Below are 16,942 nucleotides of genomic sequence, written 5' to 3'. Positions count from 1 at the left end.
CTCTATGCATTGTCCCCTTAGGAAGTCTTAAGCCTATCACAGCCTAATTTCTTGTTTGCTTTTTCCCTCACCTTCTCAGCCTCACCTTTTTCACTAAGTAAGAGACTCCTGACACAGACTTAATACTTATAAGGTGGAATATAGGATGTTATACATAGGACTTGGGGAGATAGCAGAAAGGAAGATTTCGGAGCAATAAGTGCATTGATTTGGAAGACGGTGGGAAATAGCGGGAAGATATTAATAGCAAAAAAAACCACCACAGCAGGGGCTTTATATTAGTTTTTCTTCCGCTACTGCAGATGTCTGTTAAAGTCTGGGCTTCAGACGCTACTTTCCATATACCAGAATGAGGTGAATTATACAGTCAAGTACTTTGTCAGGTTGGTGTCGCGTCTTCTAATGGCTCAAGTCTGCACTGCTTTTTTGAGAATGCTTTTATAGCTTGTCTGAAGCTTTCTGATACATTTATTACGAAGCACAGGTGTAGGTAGGCTAAAATTTTCAAGCCTGAGTGGATCCAGTTAGACACCCTAAATCCATATCTAAGCACTTAAGGAAATGTGATTTTTCAGAGGTAGGGAGCATTGAAATACATTTGAAATCATTTTGAGCTTGGTATTTTTGAACATTAGGTGACATTTTTTATGCTTAAGTGTAATTTCAAGCTCTGAAAATTTTGACTGCATGACAAAGGAGAGTTTTAGAATATATATCAAATTTGAAACATTTCAGAGGGGCATAAAACTCCGATTATCTTATATATTTTTTCCATATTGACATAGGGCAGGTTTTTGAACAGGCATCTTCCAGTAAGTAACATCTTGAATTTTCATGTAAGGCTAATCTAAAAATCAGCCTTTTTCCTTCCTGTGGTCTGCAGTGTGAGTGGCTGTACAACAGTCTTGCCCAAGAAAAAATGTTCTTCAAGACTGTATTTTTGATAACTGCTCTTGTATGTTCAGTGCTATACATATTTAAGGTTTCATTACCGAAATAAGTAAGCAGGGGCTCTCATAGCAATTCTTTCCAAATTTAACAGGCTGTCACTTTTATAGGCTTTGTCCTCAGTTCTGAACACATCTAAGAGCTTGGGATTGCTTTAATTTGAAAAGTCACCATGGGCTAAACCTCAAGAGCATTCAGTTCTTAAGGGAGCACAGAGAAAGAAGGAGCCTATACAATTGAAATACACGTAGCCAAGTTTTCCAAGTTCCCTGTTCACTAGCTGGATTGTCATTGGTGGCACTCTGAATCTGCTGGTACTAATTCCTGTGCTGGCAGGATCTTTTCTGCTATGTGTTACACTATGGAGCATTAAAAATCGAACAAGAAGGAAGACTGTGAAGAAATTCCTGTTGTGAGAAGCAAAGTATTGTTCATGAGAGATGCTCAAAGGACTAATCTTTGAATTGAAAAGACAGTTTCACTTTGTTACAATGGTTCATTCAATATGAGCCCGACTCTGGAAACATTTATGCACGAGTAGCTTTTCGTAAATAGGTAGTTCCATCAAGCTAGGTTTTTGTGTATTACTTTGTTTGAACAAGGTCAAATATCTGTATTGTGCCTTCTTAGAGTTTTCCTTTCAATTTTGCATAGCTTATAATGTATGTATATGGTTAGCTCCCATCTTTGTGTCTCTGCTTTCAGCTTTGTGTGCCTATACCTCTGTTTTGACATCAAGGTCTTGAAGCTGAATCAGTCTTGCTTTGCACAGATCATTGTTAGGCTTTGTCCTCGTACCTTGTAGATGACTGCAGCTATTACAACACCGGAAACACTAAATCCAACCCTGTAACAAATGCTATTGAGTAGGGTAAGGCAGCTGTCTAATCTTTATTAACTTGAGTTGCTTGGAGAATGATGGTGTAGGAGTGAGTTAACACTGCTCAAATCCCAGACGGTGTCCTGCAATAATGCACAGACAGTCTCAAAAGGATTGACTGAAGTTTGAAATACCGGAGCTTATCTAACTACAAGAGAAATTAAAAAAAAATTGGATAATATGATGATTGTTATCAAGTGAGTAAGACACTTGAGAAATTACTTGTCTTAATTCCTCTGTTGCCTTATAGACAAAACCAGTTTTCAGAATGCCGTGGGTCGAAGGCCGAGTGTATGGATGCCATTAGCACCTTATTGGAGGTAAAGCCCTCCCACCTTTCTCCCTGTCAGGACGGGGCATCCCTCACCGCCCACGTCCCAAACTTTAGCAGCCGGTAGGCAGCCGGCCCGGCGGCTCCGAGGAGCCTCTCGCTTGCCTCCTGGGGAGCCCCCGCTTCCATCTCCGTGAGAGGGAAGTGAGTAACACTTCCCCGGGTCATGCCACCCTCCCTTGAGCCACAGTGCTCCGGGAGGTGCCGATCCGAGGCTCGTTCCCCTGCAGCGACCCCCTCCAGGTCCGACCGTCCCCTCGGGCCGGGCGGGCTCCCGCCACCGCCTCCCAGCCCCCGGCAGAGGCGGCCGCGGAGGCCGGGCTCCCTCTGGGCGGCAGAAGGTGAATGGCAAGCGGCGGCTTCTCCCTCCCACACCCCAGTGTCGGTCTCGCCTCCTCCAGCAGCAGCAGTAGCGGGTCACCTCTGCGCGGCTGAGCCGAGCCGCGCCGCGCTGCCTGCTGGCCGCAGGGCTGCCGGGGAGGCGGCTCCCCTTCGCCGCCGCGGGCTCCGGGGCCGCCGCCGGGCTGCGGTGACATTGGGAGGAGACTCCCGGGGGTGGTGGCACCTGGGGCAGGAGCACCCGTGCCCGCGGCCAGCGCCAGCCGCACCTCGCCCTCCCGGCGGCAGGGGCAGGGAGCGGGCTGGGCTCCGCTCCGGCTGCCCGGGCGCGCAGCCCTTCATTTCCTCTCGCCGTCCGTCGCGCTGCTGGAGGCTCCGGACTATAAATAGCAGCTCGCCAGCCGCCCAGCGCCTCCCGCACGCACCGGGGGAAAGTGCCGCGCCGGCCGCCCCGCCGCCGGACAGGTAACGCCGCCCGGGCGGGGCGCGGGGGGCTCGTTCCGCGGGGAGAGGGGCTTTTTGTTTCCTTGTTTTGCCCGCTGGCTCGGGCGCGTCAGGAGAGATTAAAAGCCGCGAATCGGTTCCGGCAAAGTCCCTCCCTTTTTATTCCCTTATCAAGTTTCTTAAGGTTACAGCCCGCCGGGCGCGCAGCCCTGGCAGCGGGAAGGGGGGCGCGTTCGCCGGGAGCCCGGCGAGCGGTGAATCCGGCCGGGAGCGCGCCGGGGGCGGCCGCCGCTCTCCCGCCTCCTCAGCGCTGGGGCTGAGGGAAGGAAGGTGTCCCCGCCGCCCCGGGGACCCCTGCCCGGCCCGCCGCCTCCGTCTCCGGGGATCACCGCGGGTGCGGAAGGCCCGAGCTGCCGGGGCAACTTCCAGCCGAGACCCGCTGGGGATCTCCCCTACTTTCTCCCGACGGCGGCGGCGTTGCCCGCCGGGGAGCTCGGGTGTCGCCTTGGCCGCCGTGCCGGCCCCCGCCGTGCCGCTCCGGCCGTGGTCCCTCCGAAAGGGCTTTAGGGGGGTCTCGAGAACGTTGCCTGCAAAGGTTTTCTGTCACCTTCGGAAGTTGGGGGTACTTGGGCGAGGAGGCGGGTAGCGGGTTCAGTAGGTGACGCTAAAGGGTTAATTCGGTGGAGTAATTGAGCTATAGGATCCCCATCCCCATCTTGCAAAGAGCAGCGTCTGCTGAGATGTAATGGAAACCATAAGAAAGGTATTACAGATAATTAAGTTGAGCAGAGTTGTAACTTGAAATTGTATCAACCAGAAAAGGGGGTATGGGAAATGATGTTTGATTTCTGATCTGTGATCCAGTAGGCTCTGTTTTCTTTTTCCCGAAATGACACAGAGATTTTGAAGCATGGATGGCAGAGCCTGGAACTCCTGTCTTGCTTGGTCCCCAAAACTAACCCATTGGCTTATCTGAAATAGAACTAACAGGATGAAGTCTTTGTGGAGCTGTGTTTTCATCTGATGTATAATTATGTTTCCATCTCTCTTCCTTGCCAGAAGAAATTTACTTGTTTATTTACCCATTAATGATGTGTTAAAATAGATATGCTAAAATCAGACCATACATATGCCATTTAAATCTGGCTCTGAATCTCAAAGACAAGAAAGATTTTTTAGTCTTCACTGGCTTGCAGGCACTCTCTATATTTAAATGATGTCTACATAGCAAGAATGATGGGGGGGGGAAATGTCTCTTTCTCGGTCTGTATCAAAGCAAGAGTTGATGTAAATAATTGGTTACTAACAAAACTTCTTATATTCAGATAAGCACTTGGAAGTGTTATAGCAGTCTTTAAAAAGGTGGTTTTCTAGTCACTTGATTTTTTTTTAATGTTGTTTTTATTTTACTTGATTAAATTTGAGCTAGCTTTAAAGCCCTGCAGTATCTTAGGGTTTTTTTGTTCTGTGAACCTGTATATTGGATGGAGTTTGTGTATGTAAGCCCTCATTACTGTTCTATCCATGCAGGGCTGAATGCTGTTTACTTCACACATTTTGATAAGTCCGGTGAAATTAAGATACAAGTAACAAGATTAATATGAACATCAATTAGTCCTGTGAGATTTTTACAGCCCTGATGGCATTAGTGAGAGCATGTGGCAGTGTTACTACTTCAGAGCCCTATTTTTGCTTTTTTCCCCTCTCTGCTTTCTGACGGTTTCTGCAGTGCTCATGATAAGATTAAACCTTCCTTTAAAATAAATCTCTTACTGGCTTTCTTGGACTAACTGAGTTTTGAGTTCCAGTTCTCCATGGGTTCCTCAAACCTTGCAAGTACTGCTGATTTCTCTTCTGGGCTGGCTTCTCTTTCTCTGGAGAGACTTATCTATGAGGCTGCCTTAGTTCTTTTTGATCAAACAAATCTGTGTTCCTCAGGCTAAGGTATATCAGTTTGAGCAGGTGTATCCAGGTGCCTTCTACAGATCCTCCTTTATGATCTGTGGTCTCCTTGTCTTCTGATCTGACCGGAAGATTTCAGAACATCAGGTGAAGGTTTTGTGAATCAAAAATGCAAGATTAATGCTGTGTTTAGTACCTAGAAGTCTACTGTACTGTAAGAAGAAAAAAAAAAAAAAAACAACCCAGTGAAAACCACACCAGTAGAAGATGTGCCTGGAGCATCGAAGTCAGCCTGCAGAGGCCAGTGCTGCTGGCTGACAGTAATGAGTGCAGGCTGTGAGTTAGTCTGCAGGTGAAGTAATTGTTTCAATAGGCCTAGGCCTAAAATTCACTGTGAATTTTGAGGCAAACTAGGGGGATTGATAGGTCTGCTGAATTATTTAGCTTGTTATGGATATGTATTTTTAGCATATGACTTGTGCAGAGAAATATGAAAACAATACTTTTTGGGTTCATGTAACAGAGTTACAAGGGAAAGTAAAATAGTTTGCTAACAAAGACAAACTGAAAGGTGGACAATTACTCCCAACAGCAATGTTTCTTTAAAATTTATGATAACTTGAACTAGCATTCCTTAACACTTGGGCTATGTTTCTCTTCCTAATTTATATTTTCATAATCTTTCCTGTATGCCAAATGCTCTGACTGATGGAAATTTTTAGGAAGGGCTATTTTTGTTTGGCTTATTAAATATCTTGTATTACACTAATATTTTATTGTTATTGTTGATGAATGGTGAATGTTATTTATTACACTTTTGAGGAAGAATTCCTTCTTCCAAAGCAATCTGGGCTGGTATAAATCAAATTCTATGAAATACTTTTCCTTGGTTTTTTAAATTAACTTGTAAATCTCGCTTTGTGTGTCAAAACGTGGGGCAGAGGGAAGGCTGAAATGTTACTTGGGGTGAGTTGGCACTTCTGGCCTCACCAAGCCTTAGGTCTTATCTACTGCTTGCCTTGGGTTTAGGAGCCCTCCCCACACTTGCTGATATCACCTACAAACCTGGCAATCTCACTACAAATTTGTCTTGGATTATCCATCTCTTTATTTGGCAGCAGTCACAGTCGATTTTGCTCTTGCAGTCTTTAAGATTTTTTTTTTTTTTTTTTAAGGGAATGCCTAATGCTTCCTTAACTCTGCCAGATACAGATCTGATCAGTTAGCTTCTCAGGTTTTCCTCTCCTGGATAGTTGATCTGTTACAGAAAACCTGAGGCAAACCTTGAAGGGCCGGCTGGATTGCACAAGGTTGGAGTTGGCCTTCAGCTCACAGATGTCTGCACGGTGATAGAGGATTTTAATTAAGAAGACTTGCTCGTCTTCATACAAAATGCACACTGACAATTCTAAAAGGGAGTTGAGGTTGGGAATTTCGGTTTCCTGCTCTTTGGAAGGCTGTGCTTACTTCTTGGCAGCTGAATAGTCAGGAGAGAAAAAAATGTATAAGTTAGTGATGGAGAATTCTTTAGTGCATTTTCCCCATAGTCTGCAATGGTAGATTCAGTTGATTTGTCCAGGTCAGTAGCAAGTCATTTTGGGGAAGAAGATTTTTTCCCCATTCCTTCTGTCGTCATAAATTAATTAAATATAGGCAGAATCTCAAACAGCAAATCAGATTTATATAATCCATTCTACTGTGAAAATTGCTGTTTGGAGACAGGATATGTTGTCTGTCTTCCAAGTCTTGTGTACCTTTTTGGCAAGATATACTGAGATAACATATTGAAAAGTGAAATGGGCATCTTATGCTGTACATGGTATGATTATTAATTTGTCTTAAGAGGGAGTGAATAGAACAAATCGTATTCACTTATTCTGTAGATTTTTCAAGTTGACAATGATAAAGTTTGCTTCCATGCTTCAGCAATGGGGTTTGAGTTGTTTGATGTCAGTATCTTTAGTGGAACTTCTAAAACATGTAGAGTTATTTCTGCTTCTCCAGTGTTACAGATCCCACCCTTCTGAATCCAGAAGAGACTGGGTAAGACAGTTCTCTGTTTACAGTAGTTTCAACTCTGTATCTGCACAGGAAGTTTAATATTGCTTTCCATGGGTTTGGATGCTAATAGGCTTTTTGCCTCAGCCTGACAAACTAAGCTTCTTCCTATTTGTGAGTGAATTTGCCCCATAGATTCCCTTAGATTGTTTTTAATGTTGAAGAATGCTCTATTTAATGAAAATGTATAGGATAGCACAAGCTAAAGGTGCTTACTTAACATAGTATATTGGCAAAGTTATTAAATATGATGCTATTTATTGAGATCACTTTGGCAGGCTGAGTTTGTGTTCTGTTACTGGGTGTCTCGGCATTAAAAATCAAATTAATCTCTACTGTATTGATGGATGGTTTTTGTTTTGTTGTAAATCCCATTTCTACGATCCGCCCTACGCTGTGACCTCAGTGAACGTTTATCCCAAGTACAGTCAGTCTTTGCTAAGCCAGTCTAGAGAGCATTTTTCTTAAAATTAACATATATACATAACTAAAACACTTTAATTTATATCAATTTCTTTAATTCTGTTAGCTGTACGCTTGTCAGTAGGAGTTTCTTGCTGCAAAAACACTAATTTTGCAAACAGAGTGAAATCTCAATATGAGGCACTAGAAAGACACTTTTTTTTATTGTAACTGTAAGAGGTGGATATGTAATGGACAATTAAGAGGAAGCAAGTCTTGCAGGAAGCAAGGCTTTATTATATTTTGACAGTTTTTCATGTACCATCAGGCTTTTGTATTGTTTGTTTAGTTACGGAGTGTGAACTTGTCATATTATAGCAATACTAGTAACATGCACTGAACTTAGGGCACGAATTTCTGTTAAAAAAATGGCTCAAACCCATGAAAATGGGTCTTAAATCTGGGTATTAAATGTGACTTGGTATCTTGTGTATTTGTGGCTGTGCAAACAGAGTGTTAAGCAGGATCCATCGACTCCCTGGTGTCATAGGGTGTTTCTATTCCAGCAGTAACAGGTTCTGTTTGCCTTGTGTTTGTGTAAATGGCTAAAGAAAACAGGTATCAGCAGAACTGAGTTTTAGAAGATGAAATAACTTTCTCTGCTACAGAGGCAGAATTTTGGAATAAACGCCTTTATTGGGTTATTCCATTTAACTCTGTAAATGAGAACAGAGTTTGGTACACAGAGCAGGAGATACTGCATTTGACATTCACAGTAACGTCAGTCTGCTATTTTTACAGTTTTAAAAATACTCTTTCAATTGATGAGAAGATCCTTAATTTTTCAAATTAATAATCTGGAAGTTGCAGTGTTCAAGAAGTGCCTTTTTGCTTTAGCCAAGTAAGTGTGTGGGTTGGGTATTTTTTTTTTTTTTCCCCCCACTTCAAAAGGCAGCCCCAAAGCTACACTCTATCTGGAATTTCTGTGTTACTGTCTGTCATGGCACACAATCTGTGTGTCTTTTGAAGACTGGCCATGTGGCGTAGCCTCTCTGTGTTAGCTGGAAGTGATAATTCAGGAATGTTGCCTCTGTGTGGAAAGTTGATTGTAAAGCAAACTTCCCTGCAATCCTACCCAGGAGCTCTTTCCACAGGAGCGGTGTACCCAGGCTCATCAGGCCATGATCCAGTGATTGAACCTTGCAGTAAAGACAGAGGATGTAAATGGTGAAGAAATACCTGGTTAAAAAAAAATAAAATATTGAAATAAGCATTTTCAGTTTAGACCTGCTATTGAGAAATACTGTTTAATTTGATCTGTACTTTCTATACAGGCACAGATGCTTAACTTGCATTGATTTTCACTCAGTGGATCTACATTAAACATTTTTCCCAGTGAATCACATTTGGTGGTTGTTTAGCCACAGAGCAACAATTCATAATTTTTGTATCTCTAGGAATTTTCTGCTGTGGGTGTCAGATACCTTTAAATTTTGCCATTTTGTTTCATCTGGCTGGTGTAGACTTTTCCTTCTAGGAAAATAGTTTCCAGGTGATTATAAACAAAAGTGATGGTTGCTATTTTTGTGGAATTTTGGGGGGATTTGATACCCTCAGGTGCTGATAGTTGGAAGCTTGGAAAGTGTGAATACAGCCTACACTAGATGGCAGTGTAAAATATGAGGAAGCCCGAAAACATTTGGAATTCTTTACAAACCCAGTAGAAGCTGCCACATTTATGACTCATTTCATAGATAAGTGTGTTTTTACTGGATATACTCCTGTTAAATATGAGGTCGCTTATTTTTCATGGTCTAAATTTGTCTTGAATTTACCTTGTTTGAGTGAGAGAATATGTTTGAGCAGTTACTGTAAGATAGCTGTTACACTGAAAAATAAGTCTACAGTTTTAGTGTGGTTAGGTGGCCTGTGTTTGTAGTTAGTTATTGGTTAGGAAAACCACATGCATTGCTGGAAATGTTATTTGAGATGTATATTTTTAAACTGTTGGACAGAAGTTGTCAACTGATAAAACAACGATGAGCGAGACTTCATTTTAATATTTTAGAGCTATGTGACAGCCATTTGTCATTCACCTAGGATGATCTGGTATGCATATATGCGTTTTAAAATAAAATTAAAGAAATTGCACATAATCTGATGTCAAATTGCATGTGCTGTTGGAGTTTGTCTTTCTCTTAGAGAATATGTGTGCGTGGTGTATATATAAACCAGTTCCTGTGGTATCAGTCTTCCTAAAAATGGTATGATCTGTGAGCCTTAAAAAGCTCAAATGCATCTTAATGTTGTTCAAGCATTGCAAGGGAGCTTAAGTGAGAATGGGAGCTGGGACAGCTGTTTGTTAGCAAAGTACATCCTTTGTTAGTAACGCCTGGAATCCTTTCAAAGTTGTCCTTTAGTAATGCCTGATGGTACAAAAATTCTGATCGAGGTGGAGAAAATAACATTTACAAGAAACTTTCAAATCACTTTCTTTCCCATCAAGATGTGATAGCCTTAGAGATAGGTTTCCTTACCAAAGCATAAAAGCAAGAGGGATTAGAGGACCCAGCCTGTAAAGGTTGTGTGCATAGTTGTTGAACTGCTTTGTTATATATCTGCAAGTGAAATGAGAAAGCAGTTTGATGTAACACCGTGAAAGCTTTAGGTTTTTATAAATTGGATTTTCTTTCTCTGACAAAAATGAAAAGCCTGGTCACAATGGCTTCTTTGGAACTGCGTACTGGAAAAAGCAAAGCTATCCACATGGTGGGATTATTGAATTAATTCAGGCTGCCAAAATATACATGTAAATATACATAGTGCCTTGCACTAAAATTGATCAGTAATTAATCTGGTGGTAAATTAAAAAGACTGTGCATACTTAAGATGTAAGTCAGGACATGCTGAATATGTTTGAAGAAAAAATATCTTATAAAATCACAACTTGTACTAATCACTTCTTTTAAGAAGAGGATTGAAAAGTACTGTGAAGCAGTAGGAGTGTTTAGTGAGGAAACAGCACTTCCCTCTCCTTTCTTTTTGTTCCTACTATAATACTTTTTATGGAACTAAATGTTCACACAGATATCCGTAACATCAGTATTTTGGAGATAATGTGAAAGATTTGTCAGCAGAAAATGTAGATATTCCAGTAAATCTATGCTTAGAGACATCCTGCATGTATGTATGGGTTCTGGAGGGACACAGTGAGTAGTACCCCTTTATGTTTATGTAGTCTTTGGAAAATTCAGCTTTAACTTCTATCATTCATAACTTTCAGCAAAGGAAACCTTGTGTAAATCCTCCTTGGCAGGTCCGAATTTTAGCTGTCGCTTGAACTCCAAGTGTAAATTGAGATACCATGTCTCAGTTTGGGTCTTTTTGGTTCAGCATTCACAGCTAATTTGTTTTGTTTGTTTTGATTGCTGTTCTTAATTGAATGGTAAACTGTGGTAACCTTGCACAAAAGTAAAAGGATGTGAAACACCAGTTCAGTACAAAAAAAAAAAAAGGTTGTGGATGTCCATATTCACGATTATAGGAGCTGTCCTACACTTTGCAGCTGATGACAGGTCTGAAGATGTTGGGAACCTCACAGAGCAGATCCCTGACAAAAGCACGATGTGAAAAGTCAGTGACTGAGTCACAGGGTGAAAGGAATAGAAACACTGAAGCAAGAATAAATGGTAGCTTATTTTAGACCTGTATAAAAAGTATTTCAGAAATAAACTGTCTGATCTGGTGTCCAATGCTGTCACCTCCAACCATGATTATGGTATTGGTCCTAATTCCTTTTTTTTTTTTTCTTATTTTTCCTCCCCTCAACCTGGAGGTTGGTCAGCCTATTTCCTGATTTTTTTTTTTTCTGGGCTGGTACTCACCTGTTGTTTGAGGGCCACTAGCTTGGCCTCTAAAACTTTGCTCCTGAGAATGGGTCTCATTGCTGTCTCAGTGTTTGGGATGCTACTGAGGGTATCGTGCCTCTTGTTTTGTCATTGTGCCTGCTGGCATGTTGTGTGATCAAAGATTGTAGAATAATGCTGCCACAGATGCATTAGACTACCAAAATAACTCTCTGAGCTTACTGCTCTTGTAGTATGATGTTACAAGGAAGGTAAAAACTTTTCATTTATTTTACTTTTTTGCGTGTGAGGAGAAAATTCCTCTGTTTCTCTTGCCACAGGTGGTCCAGTTGCCAGTTACAGATAGAACTTGCTTGTCTATTATGTGGCCATGGGTGCAAGCTGGAGGAATTACTGATGCTGGTCTGGGAAGCAAGGTGAGGAGTCCCACATGAAGCAGAATAAGCAGGGCTTTCAGGGGTTTGGGAACCAGTCCCTTCTTACCTGAGCAGTGGGGACAAATGGAAGCTTACCCCATGTGGAGTTGTCCACTTGTTTTTCTAGTACAGCCAGACCTTGGAGCCCTCTTCCAGGTGGTACCACTTGTTGGTTATCATATTTAAAAGAATCTCATGTTCCACTAAGGAACGTGCTACAATTGTTTCTGTGTTACTATGAGAAGATACATTTATAATAATTATTTAAAGCACCTAATTCAGCACTTGCTCTACTTGTTGAACAGCTTGTTAATGAGGTGTCCTAGAGTTATCTATGAATATTTATTAAGATTTATATCAAGAAGGGAATATAGAAAAACTGTACTCTTTTTCAAAAGGAAAATTATGATTACTCATTTTCAGTGTGCTGAAATTACCTTGACAATCAATTTTGGTATGTTACAATAGAATTATATGCTTCGACATTTTGCCTGAAGCAGAGATCTGAGGTTTGTGGCTACAACTCTCTCTCTTAATGCTTGGTTGTTTTTTTTTTTTTCCCCTTTTCTTTTACAAAAAGAAGGACTAGCTTTGTCCTCATGATCTGTTCCAGATGGGGGGGAAAAAAAAAAAAAGGTCAAAACACCATGAAACATAAAATCTTTTGCCTATTTTAAGTAAAATACTGATGAAGGTCTAGCCCATGTCTGTTGGGAATTTGTCTTCTTGTCAGATGCTTCCTAAGTTCTGAAAAACATCAGCTTTGAGAATCTGGTTTTGTACTCCGAAAGAGCAATGTCTCACACTAAAGTTTGAAGGCCAAGGTAGAAATACTCTTATGAAAATTGAGTTATGATGTGCAGGAATACTAAAAACATAGCAGCCGATATATTTTAAAGCTATTTTAAAAGACAATACCAGGCTGTCAGTTATGACCCTGGTTATTAGTTTCTGTATTTGGAGCAGTGTTGCAGTTTTACATCCAGATGATTTGTTAGTTGTGCTGTGGTAAATAATTCAAAAGAGCCTTTGTTGTATAGTCAGCAATGTCACACATCTCTCACCTCCCCTAAGCAATGGAGCAGATTCTGACCCCATTTGCAGTGCTGTAATCCCCATTTGCAGTGCTGTAATATTGCTGAAGCTCAAGGAAGCACTCTGTAAAATCTTGGGTTTTGGGTTTTGTTTTCTAAAAAAAAAAACCAAACCCAACTTAAGTTTTGAAATTTCATTTTTAACTTAAGTGAATTAGCCCCGCATGTGTTGATTCTGGAAATTCATAGAAGGGACAAGATGGCAAGAGAGACACAGAAGTGCTGGTATCTTGGTAGGAAGTGGAGGTTTCATCTTGAAAACCCTGACTGGGCTGAGGGTCAGACTTGAATCCTTGAAGAGACAAGGTAAGATGTGCCTCTGCTGAATGGCAATGAGAAACTGGAGGAGAGCTTGTGTCTGCAGAGCAGGGAACCTCTGGGGAGTCATAAAAACATCAGGGCTAATGGAAATTTGCCTACCAGATGGGAAATGAAGGAGCATGCCATAAACAGTCTCAGTGTTGTAGCTTTCCTGAATCTTTAACAATGAAGTTAAGTCTTTGTGTACTTGGCTACTTTCCATCTTACCTCAAAGTTTGTTCTGTTCCTGTTTGTGTTTAGAGAACTTCTGTGTATACAAGGAAATGATGAGCCGACTGCCTCCTTGGATTACAGTAAATTCTATCCTTACATACTGTTAAGCAGTCTGGTTTTTGGTTTTGGTTTTCTTTTTTTTTTCTTTTCTTTTTAAACTGAAAGATACGTATAGCTGTTTTTTGGAACTTAATGACGAGTCTTGGTTGGTGAAGAAAAATTGTAAAGTCTCTGACAGACTACAGGCTGCCTTGTCTGCTTGGCAGGGGTACTGGATTTTCCTCTTTCTTCATGCATGGTTATCTTTCAGCTTGTTCTATTTCTGTTCAAATAGTGTTCCCATTCTAGCCCAGTGAAGGATATTCATAGCTTTCAGACCTAGTTCTCATCATACCCAGACCACTAACAGAATCAGACAGTGTAAGCCAAAGACCCAGCATTGAGGTGGGAGATGAATGTAACTTATCGTGCTCTTCTCAGTACAATTGTCTGCATCTGACAGGTGATGCAACCAAAGGAGTAAACATAATTCAGATCCTGTAATGTCAGTAGGTAGCAGGTCATGGACTGCAGTGGCATTTATGCTGTCTTTAAAATAGACCCTGATTTAATCCATCGACTTAAAAGTCATCACATGTGAAGAAGGGGACACAGTGTAAGTTCATAGCATTGAAGGAAGACAGACAGATGATTCTTTTTGTTTGCTGTGCCACGTAAAAAAAAAAAAAAAAAAAAGCCTTAAAAGAATTACCAGGCAATGAGGAGATAATTAAACCAGCAAGCACAGGGAATTTCAAGGCCATTGTGGGTAAACAACTGGCTGCTTCAGGCAAGGGACCAACTTAATTAAAAATAACGACAAAAAAAGTCAAAACAACCCCCCCAAAAAAACAAAACAAAAATTCTAATTTAGTTAACCTGTTTATCAAAGAAATATAAACCGTCAGTCTTTCTACAGACACTAACACTTTGCCTATAAATGTAGCATTATAGAAAGGAAACTTTATAAACTTTCTTTGGCATTGCTTTAAAAATGTACAAACAGCACATGGTGCAAAAGTTGAGTTTTTAAAATTTGTTTTATCCTAAATACCCAACAGGTTTTTTTCCCCATCATAAAATATTTAATTTTTCTTTTCTAAATAAGGGGAAAGATGAGATCTGTAGCAGGAATTTCATTTTCTTCTGTTTGTTGGAAGACCCTTAGGGTGGAGAGAAGGGTGCACAGCAAGCCAACCATACCCTGGGATACATCAAAAGCATCCTTGAGGCACCAGCATGTGGAGGGAGGAGATTCTGCCTCTCTGCTCTGCTCTGGGGTGCAGCTGCAATGCTGCATCCAGCTCTGGAGCCCCTAATGCAAGGAGGACATGGACCTGCTGGAACGAGTCCAGAGGAGCTCATGAAGATGATCAGAGAGCTGGAGAACCTCTCCTATGAAGACCGGCTGAGAGAGAGAGGGTTGTTCAGCCTGGAGAAGAGGAGGCTCCAGGCTACAAGAGAGCTGGAGAAGGAAGAGGGATTTTTTTACAAGGGGTAAAAGGAGTGGTAGGATGAGGGGGGAATGGCTTTAACCTGAAGGAGAGTCGGTTTAGATTAGATATTAGGAAGACGTTCTTTACTCTGAGGGTGCTGAGACACTGGCACAGGTTGTCCAGAAAAGCTGTGGAAGTCCCATCCTCGGAAGTGTTCAAGGTCAGGTTGGATAGAGGTCTGAGCAACCTGGTCTGAAGGAAGGTGTCCCTGCCCATGGGAGGTGGGTTAGAGTGAGATGATCTCTAAGGTCCTTTCTAACCCAAACTATTCTGTGGTTTTGTGATCGTTGTGCAATGAAGCAAACTCTGTTTGCAGTGGGTTATGCAGGGTATGGTTTTGTGGGTGCTGTCCTGGCCTGCAAGCCTTGCCTTGTCTGTTACTGCACCATTGTGGCTACAGCATTACCACCTTAACATCTCATTCCATTCACGTGGGAAGCATATGGAAATGGTAATGCCTGGATTGCCCAGGAAACACTCAATGGCTCAAGTAAAGGTGGGTGCTTGTGTGAGCTTGAGACTGGGCCGGACCTAGAGCTGCCAAAGCTGAAACTTTAAAATCGATGTCACCCTAAAAATTTAGAATGAATCAATGTAATATTCCAACCTCCAGTTTGAAAGAACATTTTTAGTTGTACTTGCTTTCCTGAATTGTTACAGAGCATGTCGTGTGTTATTTGCAAATAGCAGCATTACTTCATAAATTACTGACATTCTTACTGGCCTATTTAGATGTGTTAGTCATTGACTGGTTTACTGTAGTTGGGGGGGAAAAAGGCTAGAAGGGAGTGTTCATGTATAAATGAACATATATAAACTTGGTGCCGAGAAAGGCAGCAAGGGAGAAAACACAGGTGTGCCAGAGATACCTGTGTTACCAAAAGGTAGAAATAAGCATTCTCATAGGAAGCTCCTGCTGCTGTGCTTACACAAAATTAACATTTTTCCTGTTGTGTCCAGTTGTACTACTACCTTGTGCCTCTCTCCTCATTTTGGAAATGTTTTGAGTCAGTGTGTGCATGTGTACCCCCTTCTAGCTCAATGGGGCAGTGATTCCTGATAATAGCAGCTAGATTCAACTTCAAATTCATATTATTATAGGGCATATTTAACATTTTTTGCAAGTAATTTTCCAATCTTACTTTTAGTTGTGGATTTAATATTTAACATGCGAGGATTCTTAATGTTAGGAGTAATATTAAGGAACATTAATATTTAATTCCGTGTCATAAGAAATGGCTTACAGTAATTTTTGCAGATGAAATAGGTAAGATATCTCTCATAGCTCCTTTGGAATTTTAGTACTTATTAATCACTCTTTGCATAAGAGATAAAGCATAAAACCTCCTTTGTATGTGACTGCCAGAAGTTAGATTACATTGGAACTAAATAAACACCGAGTTGGAAGGAATTTAGATTAAGATCTATATTTGCAGATTTTGAAATTACCTTAATCCTGAAAAACAAAGCTTGAAAGTTGTCATCTGTGTCAGCACTACATTAAGCTCTGGGTTGGCACAGTTCTTACTTCTGTGCTGATCTGACCATGGCACTTGGTGTTTTACAGCTCTATTTTTCATTCATGGAAGTGCTTAAGTAGGACATAGTGGAAGACCTGTCTCCTTTGATGTGTCCTCATAAGCATTTCACTCTGCAGGGCAGTTTGCTGGTCATAGTTGGTGACTTAACTGGAACAGAAGGTTCAGATCAAGGAATTCATCTCAATTAAGGTCTTCAGTTTTAAATCTGCATTGTTATTAAAAGCAGAACACACTGGTGGTTTTATTAAAAGTCTTGTTATGAATTACAGTTTGAATAGCTTCTTTTGAAGAATTTTTTTTGGAAGATTTCTTCTGGTTCACATGTGCATCCAATCCCTGGGGTGCAGAGGCACTTTTGTTTGTGCAGTTGCCCGCTTACCATCCCAGTTTCCTATTCTTCACCTTAGTAGTAACGCACTATCATCAAGAATTATTTAATGATCTGGTTAGAACTGTGTATTACCATATACTGAAATACATTCAACATTTCTTTGTTCTTTGTGCCTTTAAAAGTGGTAGTTTTCTGCCTTAATCTAAAATGCAGTGTTATTCTTCACAATGAATACAGGAGGTTTAATTATTTTCTTTTCCACACAAAAGTGTAGAGTTTCTGGCTGAAAGATGTCTTTTTTTTTTTTTTTTATATATAGTG

At 41.2% G+C, this 16,942-nt stretch overlaps 1 protein-coding gene across 3 annotated transcripts in view; it reads left to right on the top strand.

Moving 5' to 3' along the window:
- INPP4B (inositol polyphosphate-4-phosphatase type II B) overlaps nucleotides 1-16,942 on the top strand; it is a 366,554-nt gene that overhangs the window by 58,919 nt on the left and 290,693 nt on the right. The window contains exon 1 of one of the 3 annotated variants that reach the window (XM_032687038.1): nucleotides 2,660-2,963. The exons of the other annotated variants lie outside the window; for them this stretch is intronic. The gene's annotated coding sequence lies outside the window, so the exon portion shown is untranslated. Of the gene's footprint in view, nucleotides 1-2,659; nucleotides 2,964-16,942 lie in introns of those variants that run through there. 3 annotated transcript variants of the gene reach the window in all.

Source organism: Chiroxiphia lanceolata, chromosome 4 (genome assembly GCF_009829145.1).
Source record: "Chiroxiphia lanceolata isolate bChiLan1 chromosome 4, bChiLan1.pri, whole genome shotgun sequence".
In the NCBI taxonomy this organism is placed as follows: domain Eukaryota; kingdom Metazoa; phylum Chordata; class Aves; order Passeriformes; family Pipridae; genus Chiroxiphia; species Chiroxiphia lanceolata.
The sequence above is the reverse complement of the archived record's forward strand: the minus strand, read 5'-3'. Positions and strand labels throughout refer to the sequence as shown.